The following is a 26,499-nucleotide window of genomic DNA, read 5'->3' as shown; positions in this document are numbered from 1 at the left end:
TCACACAAAGCAGGAAAGTATTCTTTCAACAGGCTGTAAAGCACTGACAGGGCCCAGTAAAAACACATAGACCCTTCGGCTCACAGCTGAGAGATATGAAGACCTTTTCCAGGTGTAAAACATGCGGGGAGCACTCTGGGGGGGGGCAGGACTCAGAGAAATGGCTGTGCAGAAAAATGGAGAAACAACAAAACCATTGCATAAAAATAGTCGGGGAGAATTTGTATCAGTCACCACATGGGAAGTAGGAATTGTGTGTCATATCTGTGCCTGAAGGGCATTATCTGCCGCCTCAGTGTTATATTTCATTTTTAGGTTGTGATTTTTTAAAGAGACTGGTAGAATATGAAGTATGAGTTAGCAAACTCGTGGTCAAAAAGTGGGAAAATGAGCTCAGCGAAGTTAGGAAATGACAACAGTTAGGAGAGCGAGTCTAAGATATGAAACAGTTTAGGCTCTAAGTGACAGCAGTCTCAGTGAAAAGGGGACAGAACGAAAAGAGACTTAAAAATAAGACTCAATAACTAAGGAGAAGGAGTGGAGGGGAAAATCTAGGATAACTTTAAAGTTTCTACCAGAAGACAGCGAAGTCAGAAAATGAGAGAACTAGAGGCACTGGCCTTGCCAGGTTGAGAGGAGTTTGAAGTTTTCCAAGCCACTGGTTATCATGGAGCTGCGCTGTTAAAGACGTGAGACAGAGGCACAGATGACTGGAAATCTTAGCCATGCCTCTGTGCCTCTCTTCACTGTGTTTTCTCAGCCTGTAACACTATCCCTCTGCAAAGCTAAAATTATCTCGCCGTCAAAATCTACCTCAAATGATACTGTTTATGATGAAAATCATGGTTTCCTCAGATAGAGCTGCTGTGAATGAAAGACTAATTCCAGGTTTTAGAATCAGATGAGGCTGGGATCCTATCTCCGCTCCTGCCAATTGTAGCCATGTGATATTCGGCAAGCAACATGCTTCCGCTTTTCCTTCCGCGTTTACCCTCCGAGGAATAAAGCAGATGATGCATGAAACTGACTCGCCATTTATTGCAGACCCATAGAAGAAAGGATTTCTGCAGACCCAGGCCTAAGTTCTTCACAGTTATTAGCTCGCAAGACCTCCTATGAGGTAGGACACGGCATGATACAGGGAAGCTAGTTTTAGTTTTTTAAAAATGGTACTTTAAGTCCCTGAAAGAGAAAGAAAGATGAATAAATCACTACTTTATTAGAAATTGTGTACCCTAAATTTAAATATAGAATTCATCAGATAAAGTTTTGCTTTGCTTTTGAGGCAGGGTCTTGCTCTGTAGCTCAGGCTGGCCTTGAACTCACTATGTAGCCCAGACTGGGCTCAAATTTACAGCAATCCTCCTGAATGCTGGGATTACAGACATGTGCCACAACACCCAGCTTCAGATAAAATTGACTACTTTTAGTTTTAGCCTTTACAACATTTATAAATTATAATTTCTAATTACTTAGAACACAGTATGCTCTGTTTTAAATGTTTTTTCCTTAATTTAGGCAATCCTATTTGTTGGGAAAATATTTTTGGAGGATATACTTTCAGAACTCTGTTTTGTCACTAAGTAAAACCTTTTAAAGTTTTCCATAAACAGCCCCAAAGTGATAAGACCATAATACAAGCTGTTATTGTTTACATCTAGATATCCAGTCGTGTACCCACAGCTGGGGCTTTTGAGAGGCGATCGGATCATGGGGACCAGATCACAGATCATCACGTGTTAGTCCACTGGTAAATTTAGAGCTGACTGTGATACTGGCGGGAGAGACTGGTCAGAAAAGGAAGGTCATGGGGATGTGGCCCGGAAGAATGCATCTCCCTTCCTTCCTGTCCACCACACCACGAGCACACCTCCTCTTCCATGCCCCCTGCCATGCCACCCTGCCTTGGAGCCAGATCATGGACTGAAACCCCCACAACTGCGAGACAAAATAAACCCTTCCTCCTTTAAGTGCTGGGTATTGGGCAGTGCGTCCCAGGGAAGAGAGGAATCATGAAGACACAGATGAAACTGAAACATTTGTCTTTTGAAAGTATTTTATGAGTTTTGTTATACTTTTGCTATAACACTGGGGCATATAAAAATAAAGGAAAATATTCCACACCAAGTCCCACAGTGAGTACAAATAGTTTACTTCACAAATAATAAATTTTAAGGAAAATATTTGAACTTTATTTGCCCTTCATATTTTGGCTATAGATTTCCCCCTAATGGGGGAAAAAGGAAAAGTGAAATTCCTCAAATATGTCAGTGTGGTCTGCTTTCTATTAAGTATTTAATTTAGAATCTTTGGCACTTACCATAATGTTTCAATAATATTTATGAATAAATACATCAATAACCAAGCACATTAATAAAATACACATATTGAAGGTCTTAGTTAAAATTCCTCATCAGAAAATAAAGAGTCACAATATACACTTCTTAGGTTATATTTCCATTCAAAAAATAATTTTTAAAATGAAAATAACATTAACCATAGTACAATCAACACAATTAAAGTTTTCTTACATGGGAATACTTATTAAGCCATAAAAATGTCACAGAATAGCAGTGCACCTATTAGATTCTTAGGCTTAAATCAAGTTATGAATATCATAAGTATAGCTGGAAATATAACAGGAAGGATATTCAATGAAGAGTTACTTGTGCTCACCTCTCCACTGGAATTGTATGTCATTTCAGTTTCCTTTTTAAAACAATTTTTATATTCTTAATATTTCATAAAACAAACATTTTTACTTATTTATGGAGCTTTTTCAACCTATATTTATTGAATTATGTACATATACTTTTTACACACAGGAATACAACACACACAGACACACACACACATCCTTAAAACACCAACACTGAAAATGTTGGCAGTAAAGTAGTAAAAAATTTCTAGTTAAATGGTACTTTTTCCTTAGAAAAACTATGTATATTTGGTAGCTAATAAAATTTTATATTTTTAAATTCATTTATTTAACTTCAAAGTAATAAATAATAATTAAATGAAAGAATGGTGAGTGCCTGCAAACATTTACTGTTTCATAGTGGAAAATATTGCATTATAGGTAGCAATTTAAATGTAAGTAGGCAAGACAGAAAGAGAGGAACAATGCTATCCTCTAGTTAAAAAACCTTCCTACAAAGACCTTTGAATTATTAATCTAGGTTAGATGCAGGCAAATTACACAGTACAGCACTGTTTATAATTTGAAGGTGTAAATATTCCACTTTAACCTCTTTTTGAGGGAAATTCTTGATACTTACCTAACAATTTTTCATGTTTTGTTTTTGAAAATGTTTCGTCTTGCCTTTTCAAAGGGCAGTCAAGGTCAGGTTGAAACATGCACACTGTTTGATATTATTTCCATACACTAACCCTTCACATACATCCACTCCCATGGACACTCAGCTCACGCTTAGTCTCCTAACACTGTCCGGCAGGGTTTCTCATGGGAAAGTCTCTCCGACTCACAGTCTTCCTTCATTTTCCCTTCCCTGTTATCTCAGTAGATTGACTTGTTGAAATCATTTTCCTCCTTGAAGAGCTAACTGAAATGCCAGCTCTTTGGCATAAAATCGTAAGGTAACCTTCAGTTTCTCTTTACTTTTTACTTGAACTCCCCTCATTTCTTGTGTTTTTGTGGTGTATGCTCTCTATATTTTTCTCTACACTTAGGTTATAAGTCTCTTAGTGGAGATTTTGTGCTTCGAAGGTTGTATTTCCCCCAAACACAAACCAAGCACAACAGCTTCTGTCTCCTGGGAACATATTTATTAGTTTAAATTAATTCAATTCAATATCAGTACCTGGCTCTGTGAACATCTATCCCTAGAGAATGAACGAAAACAAGATTTGTTGCAGGAGTTATCTGATTCCGTACCATTTGAGCTATGTGCCAAAATATTACATCCAAAAATTGATAGAATAAAAGTCAACATATTTTTAATGAATTGGTACACTTTCCTGACATAAGAATTAATGTTTGTATAGATATATTAATATAAAATTTGTCATGTAAATTTTAATTTCAAACACAGTAAGCATTGCTATGAGTGTGGTGTCCCTGGCCTCTGCCTTTTCTATCTTAAGTCTCATGATGTAATTATTTACACCAGTGAATATTTCTAGCTTTAATGGAATTAAATTTCTTACATACATAGATACAGTCACAAGGAAGTCAAATGAGCATTTTACATTTTTGTCTAATTTTTAGTCTGGGATCTTGCCAAGTCCTGAACATCAGAAATGTGCATGCATTGATATTTTCTTTCTTGTTTTGGCTCTTTATCTACTTTACTGTTGATGCATTTACTGTTGTTGTACAAAGGGCCATACCTTCCAGTATTCTCTAAGTGACTCACGAGAATCTCCTTGCTGCTATGCCATCGGTGTATGTGTTAGTCACTCTCCTGTGGCTGGGATAAAATATTCGACACTCACAACTCAAAGGAGAAGAGGTTAATTTGGGCTCAGTTTCAGGGGGCTCCGCCTACAGTTGACTGGTCTCACTGCCCACTGGGAACAGCAGAACAAGACGATGGAGGGAAATTATTTGGTTCGTGGCTGCCAGGAAGCAGAAAGTGAAGAAAGGGGCCAGGGTTGAGCATACACCCTTCCAAGTCAGCCTCCAGGGGCCCCCGCTTCTGACCAAGCCCTATCTCTGCTCTGAAGACTTTGGGGATGTTTTAGATCTAAACCATAACACTTTTCAACCCTGGTGTAGCTTCTATGGAATGAGCTTCCACAGCTTGCTGGCAGTTATCTGTGCCACCCTGGCATCAGCTAACATCACTGCAGATGTGAGACACAGATTGAGGTTAAGAATTGAGTTTTCCTCAAGATACATCTCAAATTGTTATTCCAGGACATATTAAATTATGCTTTCATTCAAAATCTGTAGTTTTCAAATAATAATTTTATCTAATCATGCCTCTGGTGATCTTTTAAAATATTACTATTAATAATTAAGCTCTTTTACCTTTATTACATAATCATATTAAGGACTTAACCTTATTCTTCAAATCCAATATTAAATGAATTATTTTGACTCAACTGCAAGTTTGAAAATGTAAAAGTTTATTTTAAATGTGCAAGGAGAATTATCCTTGCCCATGAAATCTAGATTGTATGTATTAATGCATACAATTACATTAGTAATTAATATACTACAACTATAATATAATTGTAATTATATTACAATATAATTTTTGAATGCTAATCCCATTAGGCATTAAGCGCTTATGTTGAGCTTTAAAATTCAATATTTAAAAAAATGTATCACTTATTTCTAGGTCAAGCTGACTTAATAAGTTTTAATTTGCTTTCTTCCCCCAAAGTCTTTGATATTAGAGAACTAACCCTAGGAAAACTGAAGGATTCCTTTGGAGGACAAGGAGAATTTCTTAAATACATAAAACAGATGGGATTTAATTGGAAAAGAAACCCCACAGAGGTGAGCAAGTGACAGCTCAATAGGAACTTCTGAAAAAAGGAAGGTTTTCCAAATAGAACACCCAAAACTTCCCAGGATCAGAGACAGTCTAGCTTGGGAGCCAGGGTAGCCCCTGGGGCAATTGCCAAGGTAATTAATTGAAGTGCTCTACACCTGCTGTGCAGGGAGATAATTCCCAGGAACAAGCTGAGGAGCTCTAATTAAATAGGGGGCCTGCCTTAGGGAATTCCCAGGGTGAGTCTGGTGCCAGGGAGAGAAGTAGAGCGATGCCCCAGTCAACTTGCAAAAATATATGCAAAATTTCCTCAAAGGGATCAGTGAAACAATAAATAGTTTCTACATAGAAGATAAAAACTCCAATAAAAGCTACTGTAAATATGTTTAGAAACTTGGATGAGAAAACCCATCATCTTGATACAAATTCCCAAAATCACAAAGAAAACGTTGGCATATCTGACCATACTGTATATTTAGCTTTACCTTCTTTTTGACCAAATATAGCATTAAAAAGGTAAATGACAAAGGGCTGGAGATTTCACTCCATAGCGCAATACCTGCCTGGCAAGTGTGAGGTCCTAAGTTTGATTCCTTGGTACCAAAAAAAGAAAAGGTAAATGATGACTTTGTGACAGACATATACACTCGCTAATGATGGAAAAAAAAATGACCTTTTTAAACCACAAAAACTGGTATAAATAAGAAAAATATCAAATGAGCAATGTTAAATAACTTCCTAAATATTTCAGCTAACAGATATTTTCCAAATTTTTCATGATCAAATAGAATTAAGAATAATGGAAATATTTAAAATATAATATACATTGTTATTAATATTAGAAAAATAACACAATCAATCTTTACTTGAACGTAAATTGATTCAAAGATTTTTTATAGTAAAATTTGGAATTTATCAAAATATAGCATTCTAGCTATAAAGGTAACAAAACCTATTCCCTTCTGCATGAGGGATTAACACTGGATTGACAAAATAGCTTTCTTTCACAGCAAATGTAATAATAAATGTAATGTAAAGGTACAGTGTCAGCAGTGTTGTAAGGCTAAATTGTGAGTTGTTTACCATAAACAATTAAGATAATCATTTCTGAAATATTTCTAGATTGATAGTACATAGATGGCAAGAAGCCATAATTCGGGTATCTCTGGGTGTTATGGTGAAGGAAAACATCTGATTTTCCTCCTAGAAAGTTGGGCTTTCTTTTCTGTATTCTATATTCTTATTATAATGGAATATGATACTTGATGTGACCTATGTTAATCTTATAATCTTGAACATTAATTATTAATCTTATAATCTATAGACAGATCTGTTAAGATGCCTGGCAGCCACTAAAAACTTGCACAAGCCATTTGAATTCCTGAAACCTAAACAGCAATGTTCATATATACATAATAACATGTTTAGAATATAAAAAGCTTATATGCATCCAGAAATAGAAGTGAAAACTTGAATACACTATGTAATATTTTTATATTCTAATAAAATGAAAATATATCTGTGTCACTTAAATGTAAAAAAGCCCATAAAAATTGTTCACTGAAAAGAACATACTGCAAAATAATACATATTCATTCTTATACACGGATATGTGTTTCAGTCTCTTCTGGGATTTGGGTTACTCTAAGCATCCACCTGATTGACCGGTCTCCTACAACATCTGTCCTTTAACTCACAAAAGGAATCTCCAGTTTAGACTGGTTATACATTAAAATGATCAGAAAAGTTTACAAAGTACCAACATTGGAAGTGATGTCAGAAGAATGTAGAATACGAGGTATCCAGCACTTCCCCACCCACCACACACACAGGGACAAGATTTTGCAACCATCCATGGACAAATGTGCCTTTGTGGAAGTCGTGGGTTTTACATAGGAGGTTGAGAAACACTGAAGGCCAAAATGAAGAAGAACTTCTTTGAGAAGGTAAGCCCATGCCCAGGTGGCAGGCTCACCAATCACAGCCCCAGCTGCAGACTCATATATAGTCCATTCCCTTGAGCACTCAGCTCTAGCCTTGCTGTTTGTGGTTCTGCCACCAGTCTCACACCCTTAGCAATGCAAGAGAAACTATGATCATTCTAAGTAATAAACCTATCTGAACATATGAAGTTGGCTCCATGCACCCCTGCTTTGGATGTAAGAGGTACACCCATGATCCCAGGACCCAGCAGGAGAAGATATTTATCAGCCAAAACTGGTACATGGAAACTATAAGTCTTGTTTGCTTCTTCAAAGGCATAGCCATCAATGTAATGATATACAAATCAATAGTGAAGAATCAAGCAAATAAGTTACCACCAAAGGTATGATATCATTTCATTTACCCATCAAAAAGAAATAGAGATCCACAAGCTGCTTCATGTGGATTTCAAAATAATTTTCTTTAGAAAAGCTCATTGATCTATAAGAGAACATAGACAAACAATGAAGGAGGTAAAAATTACATAAACAAAATTAGAAGGCTAATTTTAAAAAGTAGAACAAAAAGATGGAACATAGAAAAACTAACTCAGAGAAACCCTGGAGCTGAAGAATGCAACGTTTAAACTGAAATTTCCAATACAGATCACTACATGCAGAGTTAATTATGCAGAAAAGTCAATGAAGTAAAAAACAATTTATTTGAAATAATCCAGTTAGATAAATAAAAAGAAACAAGTGAAAAAAGCATACACACCTTATTAAAGCATCACCTAACCAAATAATACATGTACTATGAAAAGGAGAAAAAGCATAAAGATTTTTCAAAGAAATTATGGTGTAGAACTCTACAAAACTGTGGGGAATGATGGATGCTTAGATTTATGAAATTCAAAATTCTACAAATAGGTTGCAGTCAGAAAGCCCTACAGTGAGCTATATTATAATTAAAATGTCAAAAGCTGAAGAGAGAAGTTTGCAAGGAAAAAACAACTTGTCATATACAAGGGAATCTCTATAAGACTGTTACTTGATATTTCAACAGAAAACTTGCCAGCCAGGAGCGAGTGAAATGCCATATACAAAGTATTAAAAGAATAACTGACAACCAAGAATGCTTACCCAGAAAAACTGTCACTTAAGAATGAAGAAACAGATAAAGTTTTCAAACAAAAATTGAAGAAATCCATCACCAACAGGCCTATCTTATAAGCAGTATAAAAAGAGTTCAAGTGAAAACAAAATCATTAAACAATATGAAAGCGTATCAAAGTGTAAATCTCACTGCTAAAGAAATACACAAAAAGAAACACAGAATAGTATATCATTATAACGTTGGCACATAAAGCATATTTAACAATAATGTATAAGGGGTGATTGAAAAGTACAGTGAATGTTTAAAATTTTTTATTACAGTAAAAGTCACATATAATACTCTCCTTCAGTTCACACACACTTATTCCATTGTTCTTGGCACTTTCTGAAGCAGTTCTGAAAGCACTATTTTGTGAGCTGACATCATTATGAGGTATGACCAAAAAACATGGTAAAAGTTGCTGCCATGTACCATCCAATGAAAAGGCAGGCTCATAAAGACATTGTATTGTCCCTCATCCTCCTCATTCATAGGGTCTGTTATCATGCGACTTCTGGCTCTTCCCCCAAAATCAAAATGTGCATGAAAGGTAAATGTTTTGAACGGACTCAGAACATCAAGGAAGTCGTGATCATGAAACTAAAGAAAAGACTTCCAAATCTGCTTCAGAAAGTGGCAAAATTGCCGAGCTATGTGTGTGTGAAGGAAGGAGGAGTACTTTGAGTGATGTGTCATTTACTGACATTCTTTTGAAGACATATGACATCTCATATCTCATATAAATTTTTATCACATCTCATATAAATTAAAACAGAAAGGATAAAATTTCAATAACCACAGAAATTTATCAATGCATAATAATTTTACATAAAGAAACATAATCTGACATCAATTACAGAAAACGTAGAGAAGGTAAAGATTAGTCTTTGCATATTTGACTGAGTTTAAAGTGCTATCACTTTTAACAGAATTTCTGTAACTCAGATATGTTCAATGCAAATCCCTTAATAATCAAAAGCAGGAAAAAAAGAAAAGTATGCTATATAAATAAAATGTAAAGAAGAATCAAAACAGAACACTACCAAAAGCATCATCAACTCAGAAAGATAACAAGAGGAGAAAAGAACAAAAAACTATAGAGATAAAAAAATATTGATAAATTGGCAATTATAAACCCTTACCTAATAACTATTTTAGACATAAAGGGCAAAAATTCTTTGGCATGGACAAGTTGCATGGTTTATAAACAAGACCCATGCAAAGAAGTAAAAGCATCAAGTAAATATATGAAATAATGTTCAACATCACTGGTCATTCAAGAGATGCAGATGAAAACAACACAGAGATTCCACCTCAACCCACAAAGAATGGCTGCTATCAAGAAATCAACCAATAACAAAAATTGGCAGAGTTGTGGGGAGAAAAGAACTCTTCTCTATTTTTGGTGGGAGTGCAGACTGGTGCAACCACTGTGGAAATCAATATAGAGATAGCTCAAAGAGCTGGGACTAGAGGTTCCATTTGAACCAGCCATCCCTCTGCTGGGTATCTTTCCAAAAGAATTAAAGGACTCATACCACAGTGATATATGAACACCCACGTTTATAGCAGCACAGTTTGTAATAGCTAAAACTTGGAAACAACCCATTTGCCCATCAGTTGGAGACAGGATAAAGAAGATGTGGTTTTTCTATAAAATGGAAAACTACTCAGCCATAAAGAATGAGAAAATAGAGCAATTGATAGGCAAATGGGTACATATTGAGGTTATACTCTTAGGTGAAATAAATAAGTCATACACGTGTAAATACCAAATAGTTCCTCTGGCATGAAAAACTATAATTGTACACAAGATCCTAATGGTATAATTGACAATGTGAAATAGGAAGAAAAGAGCTAAAGGTGTAGGGGAATGGGAAGGGTAGGGGAAAGGAAATAAGGGAAAAGAAAAAAAATATGAGAAAATTAAAACATGGAAATAAAATATTTGTAAATAGGGAAGGGAGGAAGGGGTGAAGGGAGGGCAGGGACAAGGGGAAAAAATGAGAACCAAGACCTGTCATGTAAAGGTACAAGATCCCAATGATGAATGTAACTGTACTGTATACCTAAAATGTACCAATAAACTCAATGAGAAAAAAAAAACTAAACAACAAAAAGGGGTGGAAAAAGAACACACTTAGATTGAAGCAGGCAAATGAATCAACAAAGAAAGAAAGATAATAAAAAGCACTAAAATAAATAAATAAATAAAATAAAACAAGACCCAGCTGGGGACTTAGCTAAGTGGTGCCATGCCTGCCTCACAAGCGCAAGGTCCTGAGTTTGATCCACAGTACAGCAAAAATAAATAAATAAATAACCCAACCATTCTGTGGTGTGTACAAGAGACTCATTAAACATTTAAGGATACATATAATCTGAAAATGAAAGAGTTCAGGGAGATACTGCATGTAAATGGTAACCAAACAATATCAGTAGTGACTGCATGTATCAGACGTAATAAATAGGTCTTAGTGAAAACCTGTCACAAAAGACAGAGGTCGTTGTATAAGGGTACGGATGTTGATCTAACAAAGATAAAACAATTATATGTGTATCTGACATTAAAACACGTGCATAGATAAAGCAAATATAGACAGATCTAAAAGTAGATATATATATCAACATATTAATAGTAGGAATGTACATCATCCAGTGCTAGAATCAATAAGTAACAGAACTGAAAAACATTACAGATACGTTGCACCCCATGATATGTACAGAACTTATCCTCAATTGCAGAGGAAAACACATCACTCTCAAGCAAACACAGACCATTCTCCAGAAAAGACTACATTTTAGGTCACAAACAAACCTTACTATATTTAATAAAATTGAAATCACTTCAAGTAACTTTTCCAAATACAACAAGAAGTCAAAAATAAGTAAGAGTAAATAAATGTGAAAATTCACAAATATATGCACACTGAAAACACTAGTGAGCAACTATTAGAACAAAAAGGATATCAAAATGAATTTTTTAAAAATTTGAGACAAAAATAAAAACAGAATTTAACAAAATATGTGGCTAAAGCAAGGCAATAATAATAAACACCTGTATTTTAGAAAGAAGAATAAACACCCTCAATAAACAATTTACTTTTATACTTCAAGGAAATTGGAGGGGGAGTAAGCAAAAAGGCAGGAAGAAATCATTGCAGATTTGAGCAGGAAAAATCAATAAAAAACTCAACCAAACTAGGAATTGGGTTATTTTTGTTTGTTTGTTTTTGTCTGGTTGTTCTGTTTTAGGAGGTTTATTTGTTTTTATTCTTGCCATCCTGGGGCCTAAACTCTATCCCTGAACTACATTTTCAGCCCTTCTAATTTTGTTTTAAACAGGTTCTTGCTAAATTACCCATGCTGGCCTCAAATTTATGCTTCTCCTGCCTCACACTCCCAAGTATCTGGGATTACAGGTGTACATTACCTTATCTGGCTAAAGTTAATTTTTTAGAAGGTAAACAAAATTGACAAACCCTTAGAAATAAACAAAAGGAGATAAATGAAAAACATTAAAATAGATGTCTGAGAAATAAAAAGATCATATGGGATTATTATGACCCATAATACACTAACAAATTGGAGAACACAAAATAAATGAATAAATTATTAGAAACACACAATCTAGTAGAACTGCCTCAAGAAGAAATAGAAAGCATATACAGAGTACTAAAAGTAAGATTGAATTAGTAATCAAAATCTTTCTAACAAAGATAAGCCCAGGACTAGATGGGCTCACAGACAAATTCTACCAAACATTCAAGAAAATTCAATCTTTGGTAAACTCTTTCATAAAGTACAAGAAAGAACACTTCTAAACTCATTTTATGAGTAGAGTATAGTCCAAAAATAGAGCCATGCAAATAGCCCAATAATTCTGTGACATTTTTGATAAAGGGGCTAAAATAAGTCCGTGAAGGATAGACAACATTTCAGCAATTCATGTTAGAGTGACTGGATATCCAGAGGCAAAAAATACAAAGCCTGACCTAACCCCCTACATTTCAAGCTGATGTTATCATAAAATGAATCATAGGAAAATATAAAACTATTAGGAAAAGTTAAGAGATAATCTAAGGCTTAGGAGTAAATGAACAATACTTGGACTTGATACCAAAAGCATGATCCATAAGCAGAAAATATGACAAGCCAAACTGCATCAAAATTAAAAACTTTCATTGTGCATGAAAGAGGGAGAAAAAAGAATACGTCAACTTAGAGAAAATATTTGTAAAGTACACATAAAAAAGAAATTGTTCTAGAAAAAAGCTCTATGTGCCCGGGCCAGGGATTTAGCTCAGTGGTTCCGTTGCCTTACTCGCAAGTGCAAGGTCCTGAGTTCGATCCCAATTCCCAGTACAAAAAACACAAAACAACCCCCCCCAAAAAAAACCCACAAAACTCTATTTACTCACCAGAAGGACAAAGTCTATTTAAAAAATGCAAACACATAGTTCCATGAAGAGATGCAAATAAGCACGTGAAGATATTTGCTCACCATGCATTGATGATTGATATAATATGGTACAATGCTCTGGAAAACAAGTTGAAAGTTTCTTATAAACTTAAGAATGCAAAGACCATATAATCCAGCAATTATATAATTAGGTATTTATCCCTTAAAATGAAAACATAAGCACACAAAAACCTGTGCATATATGATTATAGTAGTTTTACTTGTGAAATAAAAAAAAATGAAAACAATCCAGGTGTTCTTCAATAGGTGAATGATTAAACATAATATTAAACATGAACACTATGAACAAACTATCAATGAACACACAACTTGCAAAAATCTCAAAAGATTACTGTGATCACTGATTATACTATGTCAAGTTGACTTCAGAAAGAGTTCAGCCTAACAGATTAGTAAAATTCTGCATATACCTGGATGACTGACCTGTGGCAGGGAAACCCCACCCAGATGGGGGTAGAACCACCCAATAAACTCATAGCTTGGATGAAATAAAAAGGGAAAGAAGGAAACGCTCCCTTTTTGGAGGAACTCCAGTCTTCACCACTACATCTGGACTCTGAACTCCAGTAGCTCCAGCCTTCCAACTCAGACGCACACCAGCGATTCTGTAGTGAGTTGCCAGCCCTTCAACCTCGGACTGCTGCTGGATCCTCTAACTCTCCCGAGCACAGAACACATTCTGGATTCTTCTACTTCTGATCCCGCAGACAGCCATCACGACGCTTCCACATCTGAACTCATAAGCCTCCCTGATAAATCCCTTTGTGCATTGTACATATATATTTTATATTTATTCTGTTCCTCTAGGGAACCCAAATATAATTACATACTCTTTAATCCTAATTATATAACATTCTTCATGACATAATTAGAGACCTGGGGAATAGTTGCCAGATCTTGCTGGGAAAGGAAAGAAGGTGAGCATTCAAGGATAGCATGAGGGATCCTTGTGATGGAACAGTTAGAAATTGAGACTGGTGGCTGCCACACAAATCTACATATGAGATAATTTACATAGAAGTAATACAAATACAAATAAGTATATGAAAAATTAGTGAGTTGTGAGTGATTTGAACATGAATCATATCAATGTCAATTTCCTGGTGAGGCATTCAACTACAGTTGCACAACAGTTACACTACTGGTAGAAATTGGGTGAAGGGAAAATGAGATCCCTTTGGTATTATACCTAATATTTGCATATTAATCTACCATTGTCTCACAATAAAAAGTTAAAACAAATAAATAAAAAAGGTAGAATTCCATGTCAAAGATGTTAATTTATCTTGTGTAGTGTAATTTATCTTGTTTAGTAAGCAATCTGTATTTTTTTTAATTCTTGAAGAAAATATAAGTGGATCTCAAATTGAGAATTATTGCTAACTAATGTTCCTATCATTTAGAGTGAATCTGTGCTTGGCATTTGCTGAATTTTCTGTCTGAATAGTGTTAATCTGAACACTGTCTTGGATCGTCTGGCTGTTCTTCATGATTTGAGCAATTGCAAAAGGATCCCTCCCCACTATAGTTCAGGTGTAGTGTCTCAGTCTTTGTGATGGTTAAGCTTACTTGTTGACTTGATTGGCTTGGGACCTGCCTAGGGAATTAGTAAAGCACACTTTTGGCAAGTCTGTGTGGGACACAGAGATGTGACCTTGGGTACTATAGCTAGTCCCCAATGCTTTCCTCCTGGGTGCTCTGTCCCTCCTCTGCTCTGCAGCTACTATGAATTCCACTATACACTTCTGTCATATTTCTGCCTTGGAGCTAGGCAACCATGGACTAAATTCCCTGAAACTGTAAGTATAATTAAACCTCTCCTTCTTTAACTTGTGGTTGTTGGATATTATACCCCTGGAACAGGAAAGCTGGAAAATAGAATTCACATTACTCTATTATTGTTTTAAGATATTATTAGCTAAGTTCAGTATCATTGTCAGTAATATGTTACTATTTTAAGAAATACTTAATATTTTAATTTTTAAAATATACCAATAAATATTCACAAAAATAAGCTTTAAAATACTTTGATATCAGAATTTCAAATATGTTTATAGTACCTTTTTAGATTTTTTTTTGCTACTTTCATATACTAAGCATAACATTAATTTAACTTAGCTTCACTGAAATGTGAATATAGTTTTTTTATGTTTTCAATTATTTTTCCTGGGTTTTTTTGTTTTGTTTTGTTTTGTTTTTTTGGTACCAGGGATTGAATTCGGGTCCTTGCACTTGCAAGGCAGGTGGTGGAACCACTGAGCTAAACCCCCGGCCTCAATATTTTTCCTAACACAAGTTAGCTGGTTATAGACACAGCCAAATGTTGTTAGCAAATAAAAGGGCAAATAAAAATGTTAAAAGACAGATCTCATTTGCAGCAGAGCAACTGAAATGAAAACTTCTACATACACAAAGTTCATGCTGTTTAGCCCACTTGTTTCAAACAACTCTAGATTAAATAAAATTCCACAGCAACAGACAGAGCCCATTGTAATCAAATAAGGATTCAGTTGTAAGTGAAAATCAATCAGCATTTCACTTCTCCCTGCTGTTATTCTAGACAACAGACATTGTGAAGTAAAGGACCTGTCAGAGGAACTGGCAGACAATCATGGAGAATAATTCTAAAACCCACATCTCCTTTATCACAATTACTTCAAACTGTAATGTTCCTTTAGCCAAGAGACCTAAATAACATAGGCTGTAATAGCCATTCCTAAGAACGCTTTTGGCATTAAAATTGCTTTGTGAAATTGTGATAGTAGTCTCATGGCTGCCATTGTTTTTATTAAAGCATCGTCTTCCAAACAAGCTTGTGGTACATTGAATGCAAGCCTCATATAGCTTATGTCCTCAGTAGTAATTGATATCCTGGGTCACTTTTTTAAAGCACTGTGATTACCCTACCCCCTGAATACTAGGGAGGCCTAATGGCTAGGCAGGCATAACACACTGCTGTAATTATGAGTGCTGCAACTTAGAATTGGAATCAAAACACAGAACTGAAAGCCAGCTGTGCCCACCACACACCAAGAACTCTTTTTTCATAATCATGTGATGCATTGTTCTGTATTTAAATCTTGGTCTTGTGCTTTTGTCATTTAATAGCACTGGTAAATGAATCACTAGATTTACTAAAAGATAAAGAGTATTTTAATATTTGAGTAGTATAAGAATAAAAGGTGGATAAGATGTATGTTGCCAATAGTAGACGTTCCTAAAAATATAATCATTCCTTCTCAAAAAGTAACTTTTTCTCATGATAGGATTAGGAGATTTTTCTTTCTCATCAAGCTCCTTTCTTATTTGGGGGTACAAACTTTTATTAGAAGGTCCTGATTACAGCTCAGTTTATAAAACACTAGATTATTTCTTGTCAGCTAGAATAGCCCTAGACAATGAGCCGATCCCATCTTCAGACAAGGGTGTAAACAAGTTCACCCAGCATTCTGACCCTTGGTAGCCAGTCACTCAAACTGAATCTAATTATTTCTTTCTACACCAGGCTCAATTAGAAATCAGAAACCTGCTTTTCTCTTGACTGAATAAAACCCCGTTCTTTCCATTGTACCTTTTCAGAAGAACATGTATCTAGTGCTGCACGGAGAGAGTGGAAATAGCCCCTCTCTTGGTCTTGCCTGAGTCCTACACCTTTGAAAAGAGCCCTTTGGGGACAACGGATGTACAAGAATATTTGATGTTTTCTGACATTTTCTGTTGATCAGTATTCTTCTTATGAGATTGCATTTCAAAAAATTTAGTGGTTGAAATTTTGTATTTAAGAGGAATTTTATCTCTCAAATCATAAGAGCAACCAGGAACACAGCCAAGAAAAGCCAACCCAGAAGTTAGAGGACTGAAAATGCTAACCTTAGGTCAGGCCATTTTTCTAGACTGTCCCAAACTGAGCTTTTCTTGATTTTGTCATTACTTCCCTATTTCCTCTGATTTCACATCCTCAAACATTTGGTGCCTAAAGATGACCTCATATACTAACTCACTTTGTCAATTCCTGAGGCCTCTCTAGAGTGATTCCCATTTAGCATAAAGAGTATGTAGGCCTCTTAACCTGGGTCTGAGCAAACAACTCCTGGATTGATAGAGATGTGGACCATAAAAGGACTGAATGTAATAAACAAAGTCCATGTCTCAAATGTCCTAATAAAAATGAAAGAATTGGTCTAAGGCTATCATCGACAGTTTGGTAGACATTCCTGTATGTGACGCATCTCTTACAGAATAGCATCTTTTCTTGAGAAGCAGGATAGATTCTGCTTGTTTATGGCCGATGTGTGCCAAAGCCATAGCATCAGAGAGCCAGGCTTATTTCCATTTCGTTTTTGCAGAAGTTTAGAGAAAGAAGAAAATTCGTCCTTATTGAATCAACTGCCTTATCTTACTTGCAAAAAGGCCATTTTTTTCTTCCACTAGGATTAAACGGTATGAAGAACTAGATTCATTTATTTCTTATAGATATTTCAGGATGATTCATTGCAAAAACGTTCTTTTCTATTGGAGTGGTTCAGCTCTTTTGCAGAAAATTAAATGATTTTGGAAAGGGAGCTGTTTTTGAGCTCTTCAGTTCTATCAATGTTTTATCCTCTCTCCATCAACTCTTTATCCTTTCTTATTCAATAACATACTATATTGATACTCTGGCTAATAGAAGCAATGCCTAAAGTCCGGTCGAACAAATTTTCCAAGTATTTTTTAATTTAGAATTTGAGATCTTTTTGCTGTTCTATATGTTTCAGAATCAGTTTTTCAGATTAGATAACAAAAGAAAACAAAAAACTTTTTGCATTATAGATGGGTATATGGTGAACTTACAGAACAATGTGAGGAAAATTAACATCTTAACATTTGAATTTTTCGATCCTCAAACTTGTTTTATATTTAAAATTTCCATTTGTGTATATATTATGTAATTTCTCTGAGCAATGTTTCCGGTAGAGCTGATACTTATGAAATCCATTTCTGAATATTTTTATAGTTTTTGCCACTTCAAAAATTGCAATTTTTAAATCTTTCATTTCTAAGTACTTGTGATTGTAATTATATGATATTAAAATGTGTATGATTTTTTTAAAAATTAGCTTGCACTTGAGAACTTTTTAAATTCATTCGTAGTTCAAAGAGTTGCTTGGTAGATTTCTTAGGAACTTCTGAGTATATAATCATACGATGAACAAATACAGAAATTAATTTTTTCCCAATCTATTTATTTTCTTTTTCAAGATTTATTTCTATGACTAGATTCACTGGTGCAATGTTTAATAAAGGAGGTAAGAATGGACAACTTTGCCTGATTTTCATTCCTGGGAAGAAAATAATTAATACTTTATAATTTATGATGTTAACTGTCGGTAATTCATAGATGACATTCAGCAGATTTAAAGACCCTTCTCTAGCTATGTTTTGAAAATTTTTATTATGAATGGATTTATCAAATGTTTTTACTATAGTGAAATTATCACTGATTATTTTTCCTTGATTCTTTTAAGAGAGTGCATTAAATTGATTGATTTTAAAAGTTAAACTAACCTGAATTCCTGGGATAAAGCATTTAAGCGTATTTTAAGGATTCTTTCATTTATATCTTTTAAGGTACTCATTGTATTTTATTATTATATTATTACTAGATATTACTTGAGGTACATTATGAGCATTATATCAGCTTCATAAAATGAATTCTAGAATATTCATCACTGCTCTATAGTGTTGGAAATCATTATTTCCTTAATTATTTGATAGAAATCTGCAGTAGGCCATTCTAATTTACAATTTTTTGCAGAAAGGTTTTTAATAATGTGCTCAATTTTCTTAATATATAGTTTCTTCATCTATAATATAAAAATAATAAATGGATGCATATTGAGGATATACTCTTAAGTAAAATAAGTAAGTCACACATGTGTAAATACCAAATAGTTTCTCTGGTGTGAGAAGCTATAATTGTACATAAGATCCTAATGATATAATTGACAATGTGAAATAGGAAGAAAAGGGCTAAAGGTGTAGGGGAAGTGGGAAGGGTAGGGGAAAGGTAATAAGGGAAAAGACAAAGATACCAGAAAATGAAAAAAATGGAAATAAAGTATTAGTAAATAGGAAGGGAGGAGGGGGTGAAGGGAGGGCAGGGACAAGGGACAAAAATAAGAACCAAGACCTGTCATGTAAAGGTACAAGATCCCAATAATGAATGTAACTGTACTGTATACCTAAGATGTACCAATAAACTCAATGAGAAAAGGAATAATAAATTGCATCTCTTTTGAAAATTTTTAATAACTTAGTTTGCTTAATATTTTTCATGGGCTATTTTACTTAAGTGTTTCAAAAACACACTAGATTAGGAGTAAAATTAAATATGTTCTCTAAGAATTATTGCTTAAAATGCCAAAGATCAGACTGGGAGCATATTCACCATTGGCAATTTCACTGCAAATTCATTACTCCGAACTGCTACACTGTACTTCTTGTTGTGTACAATTCTCAGTGTTCTCCAAAGGGGCCAATTTACAGGGATCTAGAGGCATGGTTCCTTCTGGTGTGGCTTAATGAGAGTTAAATCTCTCCACAGGTTTTTGCACAACATGCACAATCACAAACTGTGCCCAGACTTTCTCCATTCTCTGATGCTGTATCTTCTGATTGGTAGTCTTTACTAGCAGTTTGGGAGTGGCGTAAGATGTGAAAGTAAACTCTCTTCTCCTTATGTATAATGGAGTCACATTTCTAGAGCTTTCTATGTTCAAAGAAAACATCCCAGGGCATATTTCAAACATTGATCTCTGCCAAAGTACCCTAGATGGGATTAACTCAGGGTAAAATTAAATTATGATAAGAATTTCAGCCAGCAGAATGCTACAGGAAGCTAGTAAGCACAGAAAAACTTCCTATAGCATGCTGATTACAAAAAGAAATTTTTCTTTTCAACTCCCGCTTCAGGTGCAGGCATAAATTTGCTTTTGTTAAATATCTGGGCCCACTCACAGATGTCTATATTGCTCATCATGTAAAACAATTACTAGATTAAGTTTAAAAATCTGCTAAATTTCTTTTTGAGACAGAAGTATACTACCTAGTATTTATCATAAGCTCTTTAAAGCCCTCATTTCCTGCTAAATCTGTTTCTTAAAAAAATTGACAGAAATTCATATGAAGTCTGCCAGAAAAGCTTATATCTACAAAGAAAAGGACAATCTGCATCATTCATGCTTTTTTTTGTCCAAGTACAAATCCATAGTTTAAGAAGCCAGAAAATGCATCAGACAACAACAATTTAAAGAAAATTTGTAATAACACATAGGAGTTAAACATATATGAAAACACACCCAATCTTTTAAAATATAATTTGCTGATTGATTTAAGAAAATAGATTGTAAAGCTAAACTGTCTGTGTTTTATTCCATTTTTATTCTAACCAAATGGATGACTCTGGAAAAATTTATTACTTCCTCTGTGTCTCATCTACCCCAACTTGAAAAGCTGAGATAATAATTGTTCCAAAATAATAAGACTGTTATAAAGATTGAGTAAGATCACATAAGTAAAGCTATAGTATGCTATATAAGTATTAGTTAGGGCAATATCAAGTATTATTATAATTATTTTTTAATCTAAGACAACATTTTACAAATTGTCTTCCCAATTAGCCGCAGTTCTGTATGCTATGGGTTAAAGATAAATCCAAAGTAGGAAAATAAAATGAAAGAAAATATTAACTAAAATTTTTTAGTTTAAAATAACAAGCTTTTAAATTAAAAAGATAAAAGGATTCAGTTACTGAATTAAAATATGACAGAGATAAAAAATACATCACTCAGCTCCTCTCTGTCTGAATCTTCAACCTCTTCCTACTCCTGACTCTATTCTACTATTTTCCTTTCATGTCCTTAACAGGTTTCCTATGGAGCTATTCGAGGGACTCAGAGCTCTATCTAGCAGAAAAAGGTTCCCCAGTGCGGTGCTACTTTGTCACATGGCCATCTGTGTGTCAATGGCTGTGTCTGGAAGACAGAAGGATGGAGCCACTTTGATTGACAGCTCCCCTCGATTTCTTAGAACTGAAGAGGTGTTCACATGAAGAATGGATACAGAGAACATGTGTACACTTTAAAGTGACATGGTGATGCCATTGCTTAATGAAAAAGTGAAAATCAAAGATGGGATTTACCCATAAATTGGTCAGAGAAATGAACTATAAGTTGTTTCTTTGCCAAGAAACCTAAATGGGTATCATCAAACTGGTACATACACCCCACTATAAAATTAAAACTTTGATATTTTTTGACATTTAGCTCAGTGAGTATATTAGGCCTTCATTTATTTTGCTGCTCCTTACCTACTGCAAGGGATATTTTGTCCAGGAATATTACATTTTAATAAACACAATGGAGAAAAGACCAATGACAATTATAGCTACACAAAATGTAAAACATGTTATGTTTACCAAAAATTAACTACCTTATTACAGTTTTAAGCATTTTGCCTAAATGATAGAGCAAAACCAGAGTCAGGTTGAAAAAGTGATTAGGTGATTTTTATTAAATTTGGAAGTTTTTAGAAATTTTATTGTCATTTGAAAACATTGGTAGTAAGTAAATGAGTTAATTAATAATTTTGATGATGTCGTGTGAATAAGACATCACTAACAAATTGTCCAAAGTATTCTTCTTTTGACTTTTTCAACAGGCTGGTAAATCATTAAGATGAAACAGTTCATTAGATTATATTGAAGGTTTGTCTCCATTGGTTAAAATTAATAATAATATAGACTACAGATAGTAATATTAGTAACATATTTACTAAAATACTGGTATTACTACTATTTTGGCTTTGGGCATAAAATTTTACCTTTCTGAATACTGTTTAGTCATTTAATATAAAGGGAGTGATGAAATCACTTATTACTATGAAGATGAAATATGAAGGCAGCTTATTACATAAAACTGTTTCTTTGATCTCCAATTCATGCATCTTAGGCTGCAGGAATACGATCTGTAAAGCTGAGAAATGAAGCATTTTGAGACACTAAGGACTGGTAAGATCTTTAAGACCCAACTGCTGTCTGAAAATCAATTTAATTTTAAACAACACTTTTATATGAATCATTTAATATTTTTCTTTTTCTATTACCTAGTAATAGAATAAGAATAATAGTCAATGTAAAATAATGCAAAAGCTTTTCACTGCAGCTACATTTGGAACAGGTGGTCTGGATTTTACTTCCCATATATTTCTAAGTTTAACTAATACTTCTTTATCACCAGCAACACAATCATATTATTTTTATTATGTAAGTCTTATAAGATTTTAAATCTGTGTATTCATAGAAAAATGAAATCTAAATATATCTCTTATTAAGTTTCCCTAGATGCAATTAAATATAAAATAATTTTATTTTTCACACATTCTAACTTTACCATATCAAAACAAGTCCACTCACAAATTGGTAAATACACCACTGAAGATAATGTGAACTATTCAAGATATGGTAAGATAGTTAAACATTTTAGATTCGTTTTTCTTTGCCCTAAATGCAATGACTAGTAGCTAGCTATGACTAGTTTCCATGATCAAGTCTTGTCTTAAAATCAGTTGTAAATCCCTAAGCTAATTCTATCAAAATATGAGTAGACTCCAAAACAAACAGGGTCTTTATTAAATACTGACACTCCAACATTTTCTACATTTAAACATAAACATGAAGTTTTTGTCTCCATGGTGAAGAATAATAGAAAAGCAGGGGTTGTTATTACCATGTGGAATCCAAGTATCTTGAGTGACTGCGAAGTTTCCTGCTGCAGACACACCTCTCCTATTCTTGTTTGTTTTTTGTTTTATTTTGTTTTGGGGGGTTTTTTTGGGGGGTGTTGAGACAAGGTCTCACTATGTAGTTGAGACTGACTTGGAACTCACTATGTAGTCCAGGCTGGTCTCAAACTCACAGCGATCCCCCTGCCTCAGCCTACTGAGTGCTGGGATTACAGGTGTGCACCACCATGCCAGGCTCTCCTATCCTTGTTATCACAGCTTCCAAGGAGATACATATGCAGGGAACAAGGCAACGCAAGTATATATACTTCCTTTTTACATCAATTGAAATCTTGGACCCAGAACTTGCTATAATCTCTGGGCAAGTGCAACTAAACTAAAGTGCAAATCAATGGTTTCCATCTTCAAAATGAAGAGGCCCTAGACCCCATGAGCCATATTGAATTCCAAGAAAGACAAGTTTTTGGAAGAAACAATAGAACCTAAGAAAAGATTTTAAACTGGCTGAATAAGGAATCCAAATAGAACACCACTGAAGAATAAGAACTTGAACTGTTCAATTTGTTCAAACAGCTTTATTGTGTAACATGTTAGACCTTGGCCAGAACCCATGTCTAGTAACATTCCTCTTTTTGAGAAATGTTGAGGAGTTTTGAGCATCTCATACTGGAAAATTATGCTTGATTTTTATTATTCTGTCAAGTAGGTAAGCAGGACCACTAGTTCTAAAATAGTCAACAAGAAGAAAATACAACATTTCTGCTCTTAACACTTGAAAAAGTTCCTTTCAATCTCTGTGGGACTACATGAGATTGCTCATTCTTTAGAGATTTCAATGAAATTTTTCAGTATTTTCTCCAAAATACATCAGGAATTTTTTTTTCACTTTATTTTTAGTTCTTTAAAATACTACCCTGTACACCAGGCTAAGAAATTTTTCACATTTATATGTTGTATGTCAGAGTATAGTCACACACATTGGAGATTACAATGAGAAGAATCTTATGGAATCAGTGTTGGATTGGTAGCATGACAAAGAAATAAATATGTGTTGTTCTAGTCTAATGAGATTTCACAATACTCTACATAACCTAGCTTACTCTGATGTAGATAGGCAAATGCTATAAAGAGAATGATGTTTCATATGTATTACAAGGACTGTGCTTGCTTCAGGAACATATATACTAAAGTTGGAAAGATAAAGAAAAGTTTAGCATGGTCCCTGCACAGGGATGCCCTGCAAATTTTTGAAGCATCTCCTTCTTTTAAGCAGAAATGATCAATGAGAGGAGGGTTTCCAAATTAGATAAGGTTGATTCAGAAGACCATATACTCAGACATACTTTAAAAACAAGAGACCATGGAACTCTCTAACAACTGCTACAAAGGAAAACTAAATTAAGGACTGTGGAAGTTAAAATATAAGCTAGAAGACAGCAAAAAAGGTAGCAGAATTTTTTTTTTTAAGTTTAGGGAAGGAATTTAGGTTCAAGCTAAATGAATCATATAGAACTCCAAATAACAAGGATCAAGAACTTCCCCATGACACACTAAAGTTAACATCCCAGAAGGCCAACACTAGAACAGATTTAAAAAGCTGTTAGAAAAAAGCAATAAATAACTTATAAAGGCAAACCTATCAAAATTATAGCAGATTTCTCAATACAAATCTTAACAGTCAGGAGAACCTGAACTGAAGTTTTTGCAAGCCCTAGAAGAAAACACTGTCAATACAGATTAATGTATCCTGCAAAACGCTCTTTCAAAATTTACTGAGAAATAAGGACTTCTGATGACCAAAATCACCTTAAGAAATTCATGACAACAAAACTAGCACTACAAAAAGCATTCAAAAATTCTAAGACACAGTGAGGGCAACAATATGAGTGAGCCTAATGTAATGAATATGTTGAGCAATGTGAGGAGTTAGGCAAATGGGAAATATAAAGGAATTGACAACAGAAAGATAATGCATGAAATCAATTAGTCAATCACTCTCAGTAATAACTCCCAATGGAAACGGTCTTCACTCCTCAATCAAGTGACACAGATTGGCTAATTGAATCAAAAACAAAACTCAACTTTATGTTGTTTATAAGAAACACATTTACACTATAAAGAAACTTATAGATTAAAACTAGAAGATTAGAAAGCAATACTCCATGTAACAGGAGCCTGAAACCAAGCAGGAAGGGCTATTTTATTTCCAGATAAAGTAGACTTCAATTCAAATCTGATTAGAAGAGACAAAGGATATTACATACTGGCAAAAGAAACATTTCAATATGAAGACACAAAAATTAAATATATATATAGGCACTGAATGCCAACACCCACTTTCATGAAACAAATACTACTGGACATAAAAGATCAGATGAACATTAACATACTCATGGTGGGAGACTTCATTAACCCATAGTCACAAATAGGTACAGACAAAAAAGTCAACAAAATATCAGAAATATCACAGTTAAAATATCAAAGTTAAACCACAACTTTGAACACATTAATTTAATAGACTTCTACAGAGTGTTCCACCCAACAACAGAATGCACATTTTCCTCTGCAGCCCACACTGCTTTCTCCAAAATAGAACACATATTAGACCATAAACTTAATTTGTACTTACAGAGATATAAATGAACTCAATTATTATCAGGTCAAAGTATAATGAAGCTAGAAATACATGGTAAAATAAATCACAGAAATTATGGAAATACATGGAGATTAAACAATCCACTCTTGAATAGTGAATGGGTTACAGAAGAACTAAAAAAACTTTAAAAGTTCCTAAAATCAAATTATAATGGCAGCACAACATACCAGTACCCATGGGAAAATTTCTTAACAGTCCAAAGAAGAAAGTTTATAGCAACAAATGCCCACATCAGAAAAACAGAGTGTTATGGCTTGGGTCTAGATGTCTCCCAAACCCTCATGCAGTCATAGGTGGCTTTTTCAGAGGTGGCTGAAACTAGAGTGTGTGATGCTGGGATTAAGGGTGTGTGGTTACTAAAACAGTACACTGATTGGTTTGGCAGCACTCTAATCTCAGTTGTCTGGATAAAATAAAAGGGGCAGAAAGATGATGTTAAGGTTCCCTTGTTGCTTTTGCTACCTTCTGGCCACCATGAGCTGTTTCTCCTCTGCAAGTGTTGCTTACTACACCAACCTGCCTTGGAGCCAGTCGATAATGGATTGAAACCTCTACAAACTGTGAGCTAAATAAACCTTCCCCCTTTAACTTTGGGTGTCAAGTATTTTGTCTCAGCAACAATAAAACTAACAGAATTTGGTACCAGAGAAATGGGGTCGTTGCTGTGATGCTTGACAATGTGGCTCAAGAGCCTTTGGACCTGTCTTGTGAGAAAGTGAAGAGTTAGGAAAGGTTCAGAGATGCTGTCTGAAAAAGTAGACCTGGAACACCTTAGGCTGTACTGTATGGGAGATAATGGACAGAGATCAGAAGACCAGAAAGTTGGTAAATACCAGGTTCAGGAATTTTCTCCTGGGAAGGACTGCACTGGCTGTTAGACTCCAGACAACATGTATTATACCTTAACAGAAAGTTTATCTGTATTTTTCTCATGTTCAGAGATTTTGCCTAAGGCTAAGATTAAGGATGGCAGGCTAATGAATCTTGAAGAAGAAATTTCAAGATAGCCTAATGTTGAGGCAGTGGCATGGTTACTGTTC

The 26,499-nt window shown here is 34.6% G+C and overlaps 1 protein-coding gene and 1 non-coding gene across 2 annotated transcripts in view; one reads left to right on the top strand and one right to left on the bottom strand.

Moving 5' to 3' along the window:
* Nucleotides 1-26,499, bottom strand: part of Scin (scinderin) — an 819,415-nt gene that overhangs the window by 232,674 nt on the left and 560,242 nt on the right. The gene's annotated exons all lie outside the window — the stretch shown is intronic.
* Nucleotides 23,964-24,070, top strand: LOC117284231. The gene has a single exon (XR_004515314.1). It is a non-coding gene; the product is annotated as a U6 spliceosomal RNA (small nuclear RNA).

Source organism: Fukomys damarensis, unplaced genomic scaffold, assembly GCF_012274545.1.
Source record: "Fukomys damarensis isolate Sample0158 unplaced genomic scaffold, DMR_v1.0_HiC HiC_scaffold_4, whole genome shotgun sequence".
Lineage (NCBI taxonomy): Eukaryota > Metazoa > Chordata > Mammalia > Rodentia > Bathyergidae > Fukomys > Fukomys damarensis.
This window is presented reverse-complemented; position numbering and strand designations above follow the sequence as displayed.